Here is a 14,739-nt window from a genome sequence, read left to right as displayed (position 1 = left end):
AGGCGTCGACAAAGCGTATGCACAGCGACAGTGTTGGTGAACCAGACCATCTCGATGATGCAGATGACGGGGGGCCGCCAATGAAAACGGCTTTGACGCGACGAACGTCGTTGAAGCCGAAACCCCACATTCTTTCTGGTAGACGCCCGCTGGAGAAACCGCCTCAATAAATGCGGGGTCTCGCTACCTCTTGCTAAGTAAGCAACATGGGACTGCCAAAGCGACAACGCATGGACGATGCTGTCCCGTCCAGCCACCGAACTTCGGTTGACGAGGCAGGCAACAGACAGCGAGTTCATCCCGACCAACCACGGCCGCAACTCAGTGAAGGCTCTAATGAACCCTTGCTCCCTGAGGTAAACACTGCGCGATCCATCAGCTCTTCGCAACTTAAAGACGAAAGGCTCGGTCTTGCCTTGCGTGTTGCCACAGTAAATGTACGAGGATTGGCGACCAAGAAACGACAAAATCAACTTAACCGCCTTTTTCTGGAAAATAACTTATACATAGTAGCCGTGCAAGAAACAAAGTTTGAAAGTGAGGAGCAGACGGATCGCATGGTGGAAACTTTTCGAAGGCATCTTAATGTTTGTGTTAGCCACGCAGTAGGCACATCAGGCGGTTGTGCAATTTACATAAGGAATGACGTAGGCATCGAAGGCGAAAAAGTTGTTGCGTCGGAGGCGGGACGATTGCTTGTTCTTGACTTTTCGTATTGTGCAAGGGAATGGCGTGCTATCTGTATATACGCACCAAACACCGATTATGAGCGCGTTGTGTTGTTTGAAGAGTTAGAAAAATTTCTGAAATGCGAAAAATGTTTAATTATGTTTGGCGACTTTAATTGTGTGTGTTTCGCTGAAGATCGAGCCAAAAACACCCCTGTACGAGATAAAAGTTCACGGTTGCTTGTTTCACTGCTTCAGGAATATTATTTAGAGGATCTTGGATATTTATTGTTAAGAGGAAGCCGCCCTACCTACACCCATTATCAGCGCGGAAGCTGTGCTAGGCTGGATAGGATATATGTTACAGTCGACCTTGCCAGAGATTGTGACCACTACGAAGTGAAACATGTGTCATTTAGCGACCATAGCCTTGTAATGGCTACACTTGGAACCAACTTGAGAAAAAGCCGTTTTAATTGGGCTTTATGGAAATTCAATGTGAAACTTTTACATGACGAAAAATTTATGGAGTGTGTAACAAGAAGAATTGAACAAATGGCATCCACGGTATCACATGGTTGGGCAGCTGAGTGGGAAAACTTTAAGAGCGCAGTCAAGATGATTGCGATTGAAAGGGGAAGCATTAATAGCCAAATGCAAAAGAGTAATGAAAAGAACTCCAGTGCCAACTCGATTTTCTTATGTGCATGGAAAGCAGCAATCCCGGCATGTACATAAAAGCAATTGGTGAAGTAAAAACAAACTAGAAGTAATTGCAACGGAATAGTACAGGGCCGCAGTGATAAGGGCGCGAGCTGAGAAGATGTGGCTTGGTCAAACGCCCAACAAGCGAGCGATGTCCGATGAAGAAAATATGCGGCTCAAAATGAATACGACAGATCCTCTATTGCAACGAAGTGACATCAGGACAGGAGTAAAATTGAGCAAGCATTTGTTGAGCATTACAGCGAATTATTTGCGAATAACAAGGGCGGGAAAACTGGGCTAAGAACCGAGGTTATTAACTTAATACCCAGGCTTGATGAACAAGTTAAGACGCGATTAGAACAGCCAATAAGTATAGATGAAGTGAGAAGTGCCATTAAAGAATTGGCTCCAGGAAAAACACCCGGACCAGATGGAATAGGCGCAGCTTTTTACAAAATGTTCATCGAGGAAATCAGCCCCATTTTGCATAAGGTAATTCAAAACGCTTATGAGGAAAAATTGTTACCGCCTTCCTTTCGCGCTGCTCATATGGTTTTAATACCTAAAACGGATGATCCTGCGAAACTTTTATCAGTAGGGGCCTATCGCCCAATAACTCTTACAAATGTGACTATAAAATCTACACAAAAATTTTGGCTAAACGTCTGCAAAGCGTTATCATGCTTCTCGTTGGACCGCACCAGACATGTGGAATAAAAGGGCGTTCGATATGTACAAATGTGCATGTAGCCCGCAGTGTTCTCGAATGCTGTGATGCTATATCAGGACGAGTTGCAATGTTACAACTCGATCTCGCTAAGGCTTTTGACCGTGTCACACACGATGTTCTTTTTTCTGTGTTTCAGCATGCCAATGTTGGCAAAGTGTTATCAGAAGGTTTAAAGATGGCTTATAAGGATTGTACTGTGCGCATTATAGTTAACAAGAACCTCACCCAGAATATTGACGTCCGGTCATCTATAAAACAAGGATGTGCGATGTCATCACTGCTCTTCGCTCTTTACCTTGAACCTTTCTGCCTTAGTCTTATTAATAACGAAAAGGTACATGGTTTCAAGCTTCAGACGCATCACGTGAAAATCCTTGCCTACGCTGATGACGTAGGTGTTTTTTGCACTGACCGCAAAAGCATAGAAGAAGCCATTAGCGTCACCAAAGATTTTTGTAAACAGACAGGCTGCGCGATAAACTGGGAGAAAAGTATCGGTTTCTGGCACGGAACATGGGACGCTAAACCAGAAAAATTGGCGAGCCTTACGTGGGCAAGAAGTCCGTCTACGTATTTAGGCGTTCCTCTTGAGCATTATAACCAAACAGCAGATTACTGGGATGACCTGACGCCAAGGGGGAAGGAGAAAGTTGGAGGATGGCAAGGCCGTGAATTATCGATGTTTGCTCGGGCCAGTGCGTGCAATGTGTTTTTGATTGCCAAAGTGTGGTATGTGCTGCAATTTTTATCAATGTCACGCGTCCATGTGCAAAAACTGCACCGAATATTTGCGGTGTTCATTTGGGGCTCCAGTTGGGAGAGAGTTAGCCGAACTAATCTATTTCGCTCAGTGAAAGACGGAGGCCTGGGCCTTTCGCATCTGTCATCCGGCAGATTGTGTCGCGTTTTATGTTCATGCGGGACCAGAGAGACCCGTTTTTGAAAGAAATGATGCAAATGCGCTTGAAAAATGTATTGCCTGAATTTGTTGTGTCTAGTGCGACTACATTTGATTGTGGCGTAAAAGGTTACTTCAGAGAAGTAGTGACGACATTTAGGATACTTAAAACACGCTTCTCTTTCGAGTACCTAAGCCTTGTACCGAGAAAGAAGCTGTATAAAGATTTAATTGATGTGATGATACCAGTCCCATTATACAGATCCCTAAACAATGGAGGCCCAGGGCAGGATGTTTTAAAGAGAGTTAGAAGAATGACTGTTAGAGGAGCTGTTAAAACGTTCTTTTTCAAATTACACACAAACACACTCCCGGTAAAAACATGGCTAGATGAGAAAGGAATATTTGTACCTTGGACGACCAACTGCCTCTTGTGTAAGAAACCCGAAACCATCGAGCACACGTTTATTGATTGTTGGGACCCAGTATTTTTTGGGATGTGTTGCAACGAACCCCGAAGAAAGAGTTACCGATAACACCATATGGAATTCGATACCTTTCAGTACAGAATGAAAATAACGTTCCTTATGACATGATTATGATACTGGGCCTTCATAGCCTTTGGGTCACAAGAATGGCAGTTAGGCACGCAGACCCCAAAATAAAGTCAACCAGGGAAAACTTTATAGAGAACGTAACCTACATGCGCGAGGTATATAGCTCTTAGCCGAGCCTCCAGTTGGCTTTCGGTACTTGATGACTTGGCAAAATGAAGAAATTTAGTCTACCACACTGGTCAGCAGACCAAAGTGGTTTTTATCTATGTACTTGCTTTCTATTTGAATAAAAGTTCAAACAAAAAAAGGCCTGCTAGCTCAGTCGGTTAGAGCACCGTCGTGCTAATAACGCGAAGGTCGTAGGTTCGATCCCCCCTGCGCAGGCCACGCCTTTTTTTTGTGCGTTCTTCGCTCCAATGGCTCCCATGCTTATCTTTTTTTTTTTCCTTTTTGAATGCATAGACCGATCTCTCATATTTCGCCGTGACCGTCCACGCGCACCTAAAGTGACTCATCGTTGTCGTTTAATTGAGGCAGCCGTTGTCCTCGCCCGGCCGCATATTTAGAATATGCAGTAGGTACAACGCATGGCAACCGCAGAGCCACGCTATTGGCTTACGCGCTTGCGGGACGCTGTGATGTCAACCCTAGCAACGGCGCCAAGAGACTACTCTCGTTCCCGGTGCTTTATCGCCGCGGCTCCCTTCTTCCACAACGCCGCGGCTGGCTTGCGTTCGGACTGATCGGACTGTTTTTCTCCAAGTGTTTTGTTTTTAACCGCTGTACGCACGTGTTCTGCGGCTAGTGTCGCCCCGGGACTTTTTTTTTCCTCCAGCTGTGCGCTCGTGGATGTTCGGACGGTTTTTTTTTTCTTTTCCTTTTTTTTCTTTTTTTTTTTTCTTTACGGCTGTACGCACGTGTTCTGCATCACCAGCGCCCTTCGTCTCTTGTTGTGGGTCGTGGCTGGCCCACAGAAATAGATGACGCCTACCCCGAAACTGGCGAAACCGCGTGGATACGCGCTTCGACGCCCCACGCCCTCGCGTTTCCTAGAGCGCGACTTTGCGTGTCCCAACCACCGAAGTGCCCTCGCTGCCCTGCCGACTGATATAATCGGGACCTACACGCGTGCGGGAGCTTACGCTGCGAGGATCGCTGCGTGAAATCCATGCCCACAAGATCGGAACCTGTGAGATAGATGTGCCAATTTCTTCACCTTACAACGAACTCTCTCGGGTTTTATTGTGTTTTTCTGGCTTTCTCCATGTCCCGATACTCTTTATGTAAGGTACTTTGGAGTTCCAGTTGCACAATGTCAGTTTTATGACGTAATTGGTGTGCATGGTAAATATACCTTTAAAAAGTGCTATGCAAAATGCAATTTTCTACAACGAAAATGACATCGCAACAGCAACTACCACATACAAGAATATATTCAGTGTTCATTCTGTTGCCGCTGCCTGCTGTGCTAAAAACTTGTGGGCTCCCAGTCAACTTCGAGAATAACTATGAAATTCCATTCTGTGTTTATTCAAAAATAAGATTGGCCAACTTTTTTAATTTGTCTTGAGTGTCATTTTTTAATGTGAATAACATTTTTGATGTGAAATGTGCAGTATGATCTTAACTTGGTCCACATTGTGCTGTGACATTGTTGGTTATGAATGGCACTATGCACTGTTTAGGTAATGCATGTTCTGCGAGTAATCTGCAGTGACATAATGCTTCACAATTGTTGTTCTTTACTTGAGTTTAGCCCACCGCCACAGCAAGCGACATATGAGGTATGCTAATTGTGGTCTGATAACCCATCACAGACATCTGTTGGGTATTTATAAGTGTGCAACAAAAAAATTTTGGATTCAATAAATTGAATTTTAAAAAGAACCAGCCATTAGTACATGTGGAAAAAAAAGTATGTTGAAGATTATGTGCCTAAGTTGCATCGAGCATAATAACCAGCGATTCCTTCTGGATGGTCCAAGTTTCATTGAAAGCTAGTCTATATTGCCACACAAGTTTTGTTCACTTCGACCTGAGACGCCTTATCACATTTCTGTTCCCGCACTCAGTGTGTACACGGTAGTATATTGTTAACGCAACTTGTATGTCACAGGCACTTGTAGAGAAACGGGCCTGTCATATCACACTGTGTACATGTGAAACAATCACAGCAGCAGCTTCTTGATTTGGCACTGTTATTTTATTTATTTATAAAAATATTTAAGGCCGTAGGGCTCAAGCAGAGGGTTGATTCAAATAAGGCACAATACAATAACAAACAGTCAAAAGAGTACAGAAATAAAAGTAAATGGTTAAATGTATCACATTCATTACTGCAATAATGCTCTAATCTAGAGTTGACCATGATGCTACTATAAATAGGGGCCACATGTCAAGCACAGCATTTGATTCAATCACTAATGAGTGTGCTTGTGCCGTCACTGTTGCCACCAAAGTATGCTTTACTTCAAATGACACAGGTTCGCCCAAATAATTTGTTGTTGGGATACGAACTGTCTTGCTCTCTGCCTCATCATCTGCACATCACAGCTATTTGACAGTATCTGGAAAGTTGAAATTCCTGGCAGGGGGGGGGGGGTTACAATCCCTTGATGAATTGGGCAAATGATTCTTTAATTTTTGTAAATTGTCGGGTTTAGCATTAGGAGGCCCGTAGGTTCCAGCTATAATGATCGAACTACATGATTAAATCAAGCTTACAGAATAAACTGTCATGATTGGTGTTACCAGCCAAGTTTGGCCATTTCAATCTCTCAAGCATGGTCCATAGATCGCATGGTGATTGTGTCTACAAAATGTTACGCACATGCACAACGAGGAAACAGTAGAAAATTTGAATGAAAGCACACGCTACTTTTTCTTCAGCCTTGATCGGCGAACGACTCAAGCCCTCGCAGCAGGTCGGGGCTTGTGTCACTATGCGTGTCATTCATTCCTCAGCCAATCACTGCGAGGCAAAGCAGCACTGAAATTTATGAGGTTACCCATCAGTGGCAAGGCTGCAGCATGCCGTGCAGTGCAAACAGCGTTCAAGTGATTTGTAGGACTCGGTATGGGGGAGGCCAGGGGAGAGTTGCAGCTCACCAACACTCGCCGAGGCACTGAAAGAGAGCCTGTGCTTGGGTGAGAGTAGTGTGCTCCTCGCACGGTTGTTTCGCATGATTGGACCATCTTGTATCTCTATTACTCCTATACCCACATTAAAACATTATTGCGGTAGAACACTCACTGGATGGCGCTTTACAGCCACCAACAGATTACAGAAATTTTCTTCCAAGCCTGCTCTGGAGCTTTTTAATAGCAGCCATTGGTATCAAAGGCAATGAAATTTTACGAAGATTTGCATGCCTCTACCTGCAGCAAGTAAATCCTTATGGTAGCAAATGTTAGTGTAACAAAGATGCAATCTGCTATTGTCACTAATTGATCAGAGTAATCGCATGTTTCAGTTGATGGTGGATCAAACGATAACTGCACACGTCCAAGCTTCTATTTGTTGCATATTCTTTGAACATTATAACTAACAAGGCAGAACTGTTTCTTCGTGAATCACATATTTTGCTCCCAAAACTTCATTTGCCGGCAGTTTTGGCTCTACTGACAATATTGCGTCAACGAACTCTGCAATTGTTTTGGTGATCTCAGATATATGAACACTCTTGTTCACGTGCAGCCTGTCATGGAAAATTTTAGCTCGTTAAATTTATTTCTTTGCTTCGCTCAGCTTTTTCCTTATGTAGTGTTACCTGAAATAGTCATGCGATATTGACACATATACTTGTTTATCTGTCTTCGGTGACCGCTTTCACCGGCTAACATTATTGCGCAGTGCAAGACACACATACAGACACCCGAGTTTAGTAACCTGAAGCATTTCTTCAGAATAGCCAGCTCCTTGTCTACCTGATAATTACAGGTGTAGCCCAATTTTCATGAAACTTTCTAATTCTATTGCATCCATTTGGCTTTGTGCACAGCCGCTGCAAACTTAGGTTCACAAATTCACTGAAAGTCCTTGTCCTTAAAAACTGCTATTGTTTCGCTCGTATCTTCTTCACTGGTATTATTTTTTGTACATGGAGTTTAAGAAGGTACTTAAAACATGACATATCCCCTGCTTTTGCACATATTCTACAGATTACTAAAACATTGCCCTCTAATGATGCAGCTGGCATTCAGCATGAAGAATTTTGCTGTCCATCCATTATGTAGAGAGAGAGAGAGAGATTTAATGAAGAGAAGGGAGGAGAGGTCGGCCTGGAGAGCGTGTCTCTAGCCTGCTACTCCTCACTGGGGTAAGGGGAAGTGGGAGATAGAGAGAGGTAGGTGACAGGTGATTATGATATCGTACAATGAGAAATCCATTATGTAAAAACTGATACTAGCTTCCTTTTTGAGTGGATTGATGGCCTAGGTACTGAAATGATCTATTTCTTAAATATTTGTAGTGAATACCCTGTACGACAGGGCTCTATGCATGCTCTGTCATGTTTCACATGCCTGGATGGTGTTCATTAGTTCTTGCTGGTTTGGTTCATTGGATGCGTAATCATGCTGTTTCCATGAATAAATCTTTGTTGGGAGTCAGCATGTTTACATTATTGATTTGTGTAATTTCTCTGGCCTCTGGTACAAGAATTTGCAAGCTTCTTTATATTAATGAAATGACAGCACATATTCAAGTGTACATAAAAAATTTTGTCAACTCATGTGGCATTTGGTACTACAAATTTTTCATCTTTCAGACACATGCTTAGTTGGATAGTAGAGTCATTCTTCAGTGTTACATTTTCATTGATGGTCGAAAGCAAACATTGGGATAATGAGAAGGCAGTGGCTTTATTACACCACGACACCATTATATCGCTGTTGAGTGCAGCATCGAAACTTTTGGGTGGTCTATCTAGTGGATACATATATTATTTATTCGTGATACCCTTAAGTACCCTGAAGTGAGGGTATTGCATAAGGGGGGGCAATAACAAAAAGATTAACGAAAGGCAAAATTTACGCAATGCAAACAGAAGCAAAAGTTTGTAAGAAAGGAAGGCAATGGCCTTCCCCAGCAAGGGGGAAAATAGTAAAAAAACTATGTACAAGATTAGGACAATAAAGCAGACGAAGGTTGTGGAAAATGCCGAGATCAGTTTTTATGACATTATGATGTGACAAGCTCTTCCAGTTGATAATGGTATGGGGATGAAGGATCATGCATAATTTGGTGTACTGCATGGGTACGTTTCACTTTGAAAGGTGGATCGCGTTGTGTACAAAAAGCTGGTGATGGCTAAAAGAAATCCTCGTGTAAGGATATTGCAATAACGTTTGTGGACTAGGCAGATAAAGTTAGACAAACCTTTAAGTTAATTCTAACTGAATATTCTGAACACTATATAGAAACAAGTACTTATAGGATCAACACCTGACAGGCATGAGAGATAATGCACTCCTGGAGGTGCACGTAAACATAGTCAAATTAAAGGTCAACATTGTAGCCTTGGGGTCGCAGCCAGAGTACACATAGTGACCCTGTGGTGACAGCTGAGCTTCTTTTTTCATGCTTGCAGTCTGTAGCTTTACATTGATCATGCCCTCCTTAAGCTTGTGTCTGAAAGAGAAGCAAAGTATGTATCAGAAATGCAGAGAACATACTCAAAGGCAAATAACACTAACATAAAACAACAAAGAAATGTCATTAGGATATTGACAGCCAAGTGCGAAATACATGAAAATGTACCTTGCTTGGATTCGTGCACTTGCTGAAGAACCTTACTGGAGAGCTCCTGTTAGCAAAATTCAGCTTTGCATACGTGTGATGTCCACTGCCAGCTTGCTTAATGCCAGGCTGCAAAGGAAGTCGTTGATTACTGAAAGAAAATAGCAGTGAGCTGAGTTAGACTCGAATAGTAAGTACTACTGGCACCTCGGGTATATCTGTCCGATTCTTCAAAATATTCTACTCTACTGCAAGAATCAGTGCTAACGGCTCCCCTTTTGAGGATAAGTTATCCAGAGTGAGAAGTAAGCTAGATTATTTGGCAGTCACTCATAGGAAATATAGTTATGTCAGCATGCACACAATAAATTTCAAGGTTTTAGGTAGGTTTGGTTTATTTCACTAAGCTACACTGCAATAGACCTATGAATTGAAGCTTCACAGGGCAGGTGGTAACTGGCTGGCGGTTCTACTCACTAAAGCATTTCTAGGATAACCAGTACTAAATTCTTTCATTCTTCGCGCGGCTGAAGTGCCGATGACTGGTCCTACAGACGAGGACAGCGAGTATCGGGAACCTAGCGTGTACTTTTATAAATTGTTTCGTACCCTAGATTCCGCCTAACCGCTAGGCAAGCAGCAACGCCCAAGCAGACACTCACCATAATGTCCTTCCACAGACTTCAAGCAGTTGCAATCCGGAACCGCGTACGATGCAGACCGCGTCCCGCACGACTGAAAATATCTACTTCTATGCTACCGAATCCGTCACTTCAAACAAGCGAACTACCGTGAGAAATCATAGCTATCATAGCGCAAAAGAGTCATGAACCAAGAAGCCGCGTGAAAAAACGACGAACCGCTAAAATTTTGAACCGCGAGGGCATGAGTCAAATGGGAGCTCGATGATGCTGAGCATTAATTTGCGTTTACAATTGCTAAACAGACGTAGTACTTAAAATTACTATACATGATTGAGAATAATTATTTCTGACCTTTTTTTTATCATGTAAGAAAAGCGTTATAAGGTGGGAGAAAGTTTGTTGGTTAAAATTGCACTTATTACGGCGCCTCTAGCGGGAGATAGTGTGCTCACTGGGAAGTGGAACAGGAGTGGAAGTACTATGCTTGTTTTTTTGCAGGCTTCAACACTCCGATAACCTCATGCAAAGTTTTGGAAACATTTTACAACCTATAGGTTGAGAATAAATTCATGTTGCTTTGTATAATATATTTTTGTTTTATTTAGAACTGCGTTTATGGTTGTTGCTATTAACTGCAAACGTTCTAAAATGCATTGCGGGCATTACCATCATCATCGACATCATCCATCGACAAGTGCGCGTTGCACGAAGTTTCCAGTTTAGCTTGGGAGATACATTTATGTGTTTTCTTTTGTACAAATTTAGAGTTATTTCGTGATTGAGAAAGGGCAACGTGTGTCTGCTAAGCGATTGTTTAGAGCGAGTACAAAAATAAGCATATGTTTCTATGTGTGAGCTGGTGGCAGAGAACGGAGAGCCGAGACCAACTACGAAACGTAGCAGCAAGTTCGTGAGTTACTGTGATGAACTGACTTTAGTTCTTTTTTGTGGCTAACGCAAACCGCACGTGAAGGCTACAGGGTGCGTCGACCTCGCGCATGTTGTACGTGTATGTTAGACTAAACTTAGACTTATTTGCAGAGCTTATGCCAGTTCTGACCGAACAAGAAACACGTTTGGTCGAAGTGTCATTACTCATAGTCGAAGTGGTGCTTTACCTTGAGCTGTAAGGGGTGTGCAAACAGCAAACGCTTTTTATAAGAAATTTAATTGACATTAAAAATAAAAGGTGTTAACTTATATAGGCAATACAATGTTGCGGGCTACATTACATTGCCCTGAAATATGAGGGCTAGTTGCTCACCTAACTAAACCATTATTTGTTCACAAAATTATTGCAGTTGGAATAATTGTGGGCAGTTCATTATTTTGTATAACTGTTGCAGCTGTGGTTGAAATATAACTTTGGTACTGCTTAATATGATACTGTGACTTGTGTATGCGGTTTACACAGCTGTTTTCTCAAATAAAGTTTTAGCATTGCTTTGACCTTGCTGTCAGCTCAAGAGAGGTTTTCACCGGGAACATGCATATGAAACTTGGTTTTTATTCATGTGCCATATTAGCTTGGAGAGTTTTCAAAACTACTCTACCGAGTAGCTTTCACTGCATAGGCACAGGAGATACAGATGTCAACAAAGGCATGCAAACGTCTTGATAAAAACATCAGTTGGACAAGCTAGTAAAAGCCACAATAGCGCTGATACTGCTGTGAAGTTTACAGCTTGCGACACGAAGTTTCAGAAAGTCATTTCAGCTACTTGAAAAAGTTAAAACGGGAAGTCACAATAAGAAATTTGTGCCCGCACTAAAGCGAGGCACACTCATTTCAGTGGCGAAAAAGCTATGTTCCAGCAGTATTAGTAGCACAAAACATTTATTAAAAACGGAACGAGCATTGAAGCTAGTTGAGCTTCTTCGCTTGCTGCAGGTAGGCTCCTTAGTCGCTGGTCGTGGCGGATCCGAGTTGGTCAGCACTGCTTCCCACTGGTCAGGGGTTGGGCTGAGAATGGACGGAAGGTTGGGTGGGGTATGTGCGCATGGCTACACTGAGTGATATAAGGAGGCGCATTCATCACAGCAAGGACATCTATATGAGTATAAAGTGGGATGGTGGCATTGTATAGATCTAAGATGGGGATAAGTATTAGTCTGAAGTCTTCACCAGGCCACAGCCTCTTCAGGAGCAAGTCTTATGTGTGGGGGTGGTAGGGTACAGTGAGTCAAGCGATAGTGCTGTAGGAGATGAGTATAGGGTAGTGGTAAAGGCTCCATTTAAGTCTCAGCCAGGGTCTCAATTTGCAGTGCTCGGTTGGCTTGCGCTCGGGCTATGATGACAGGTTCCTTGGGTGTGAGTCATTACACTTAGGCAGAGCCTCATTTCAGGAAAGACGAAGCCATTTTTTCCCCAAAACCAACGTAATATTCATTGCAAGAAAAAGAAAATAAGAGAACACTAAACAGCACACAGAAAGTACAAAAAAAATAATACAACTTGCCACGTGAGAAGTTCAAACTACTCTCGATCTAGAACTAAGAAAGACATACTCAAATCATCGAAAGTCTTAGTTACTCGGACAGTGGTTTGACAGCATGCACTGGTGCTTGTGTTGACGGCGGTAGTGGCTTGATGGGCAGTGGCACACGAGAGACGCGGGCGCACAGTAGAGCCAGTCCTGGGCGGTGGGGTCCAAGGCCATCGAAGTGCGACCGCTACAGCTGAGCAGCGCACGTACTGGTTTCTTGGCTCGTGGTTCTGCCCTGGCGCATCTCACCAGCATCGCTCAAGGCCTCTGGTCACCCCAGGTGACCTCTGCTCTCCACACGGTGGCTCAGGATCAGCAACAGGAGCTCAGGATCAACACCAGGAGCAGGAACGCCAACAGCAGCAGGAATAGCAGAGCCCTATGCTCGGCGGATCTCTCCAGGGACAGCCAGGGTCATCCTGGTTCTGTCGAGGCTCTCGGGTTCGAGTCTGGACCCCGGCGACATTGACACCAGCGATGTTCGAACCCCTATCTCCGAGCGTTACAGTCTGTCCCCTTCTTTCTCCTCGTACCTGTGGTTTCGTGCCCACCACTAATTGGTTGATCCTCTCTCTCTCGTCCGGCCGCTCGTGCCACCGCCCGCCAACATCGTCTTCCTTGTTGGCCACTCGATGGTGTCAGGAGCTGCTGCTCCTCCGCAGTGTTTTGTTGCTCTCCACTCACTCATGACATGGGCGCAGGCCCGTGTCAGTGTGCAGTGAGGTGGTGTCCGCAAGTTGTCGATGATGTTGTGATAGTGGTTGTACAGTTGTCAAGGAGGCCCTCGATATAGTCATGTGTGCGTGATTTGCAGTTGGTGTTGCTTAGATTCTCTAGAATGGTATGGTGTGCCACATGGTCAAAAACTTCCTTGAGCTCCAAGGCAAGAATGGCTTTTGAGCTATCAGGTGTGACATGGTCGAGGACTTCTTCCTTCAGTTGAAGTAGAATATCTTGGGTGGGAAGATTGGGTCGGAAACCAAAACATCATGTCTGGGAGGAGATGCTGGTCCTGTATGTGATGTTCAACTCTTCGTGGACAATATGCTCAAAGAGTTTTCCCCGGACAGGATCTCGGTGATATGGGGTGCCATAGGTTGCTGAGACAGAGCGTTTTATCCGGTATGGGCAATTAACGTGATCTCGGCATTCTTCCATTCTGCTACCCATCTTCCAATGTTTGTTAACAAGGTTAAGTGTGACCTGCAGGGAGTAGTCGTCTAGGTTCCGGAGGATTTTATTAGTGATTCAGTCGCGACTAGGTGTCGTGTTGCGAGTAAGTTAAGAGCTTGCACAAGTTCAGGTGAAATGATTGGCTGATGTAGTGTCTCATTTGGAGACCCGTACATTCGAGAGGGGTTTCAACAGGTGTGCCTAGATCTCTGATGTACTTTAAGATCTTGAAGGAGTTGGTCGTTAGTTCCAGGATAGTTGTAAAGAATTCACTTCATGGTGTGCTTGTTTTGGGTGGCATCAAGAAAGTGCCGGCGAATATGCCATGTTTTGGCTGTGCCAAGTGTACCTTGTATAGCATTGCACATCTGACCACAGTTCTTTTGTGCGAGTTGATCGGCGTATTTCTCAGCGGCTGCGGTGAGGGCTGCAATGTGGACTTCCAGCATCTGTTGTATTTCTGTCTGCGCCATCTCATGGCGAGGCTGTGTCGGGCTTCCCAAAGGTGCAGGAGGTGTGGATCAATTGTTGGGTTGTCCGTGGTGAGTACTATGTTTTTGGAGTGTTTTCAATTGTCACTTGGATACCACTCAGCCATTCCTCAAGGTTCTCGATGACGCTAAAACCAGTGGTCAGATGATCTTGTCTGAAGGCAATCCAGTCTGTTAGCTTGATGGTGCGGATTTTTCGACGCAGGAAGTTTCTTCTATGGATTGTGGTATGATGCAGTGATCGCCACCTAGTGTCTCATTTGTGTTTCACCATTCGGCTTGCGGGAGTTGGTAGGATAGTGTGAAGTCAAGACATGTCTCGATGCTGCTGCCCACTCTTGTAAGGTGTCGAGAATCCATGCGGATGGTGAGCTGATGTTGCTGTATCACATTATATTGTCACGGGGATTGGACTTGCCGGACCGCTTGCGAGAAAGGACGAACAAGTGTCCGCGTCTAGTGCCGCTACGTCGCATTCATCAAACGCAGACACGTTGGCCACTGAGATGCCTTGCGGGAGAGCTTGGGTCGAGTGCTGAAGTTGAGAAGCGGAAGCTGGACGTGGTTGTCGACAACAGTCACGAGGGTGTGTGGCACAGCAATATTCTGGTCAACAGTACTTAACTAGTGGAGACACTATGTAG

General features: G+C 44.1%; 1 non-coding gene across 1 annotated transcript; it reads left to right on the top strand.

The window, feature by feature from the left end:
- Positions 1–3,868: 3,868 nt before the first annotated feature.
- Trnai-aau (transfer RNA isoleucine (anticodon AAU)) lies at positions 3,869–3,948 on the top strand. The gene has a single exon. It is a non-coding gene; the product is annotated as a tRNA-Ile (tRNA).
- The last annotated feature ends 10,791 nt before the right edge of the window (positions 3,949–14,739 follow it).

Source organism: Dermacentor silvarum, chromosome 4 (assembly GCF_013339745.2).
Source record: "Dermacentor silvarum isolate Dsil-2018 chromosome 4, BIME_Dsil_1.4, whole genome shotgun sequence".
Classification (NCBI taxonomy): domain Eukaryota; kingdom Metazoa; phylum Arthropoda; class Arachnida; order Ixodida; family Ixodidae; genus Dermacentor; species Dermacentor silvarum.
This window is presented reverse-complemented; position numbering and strand designations above follow the sequence as displayed.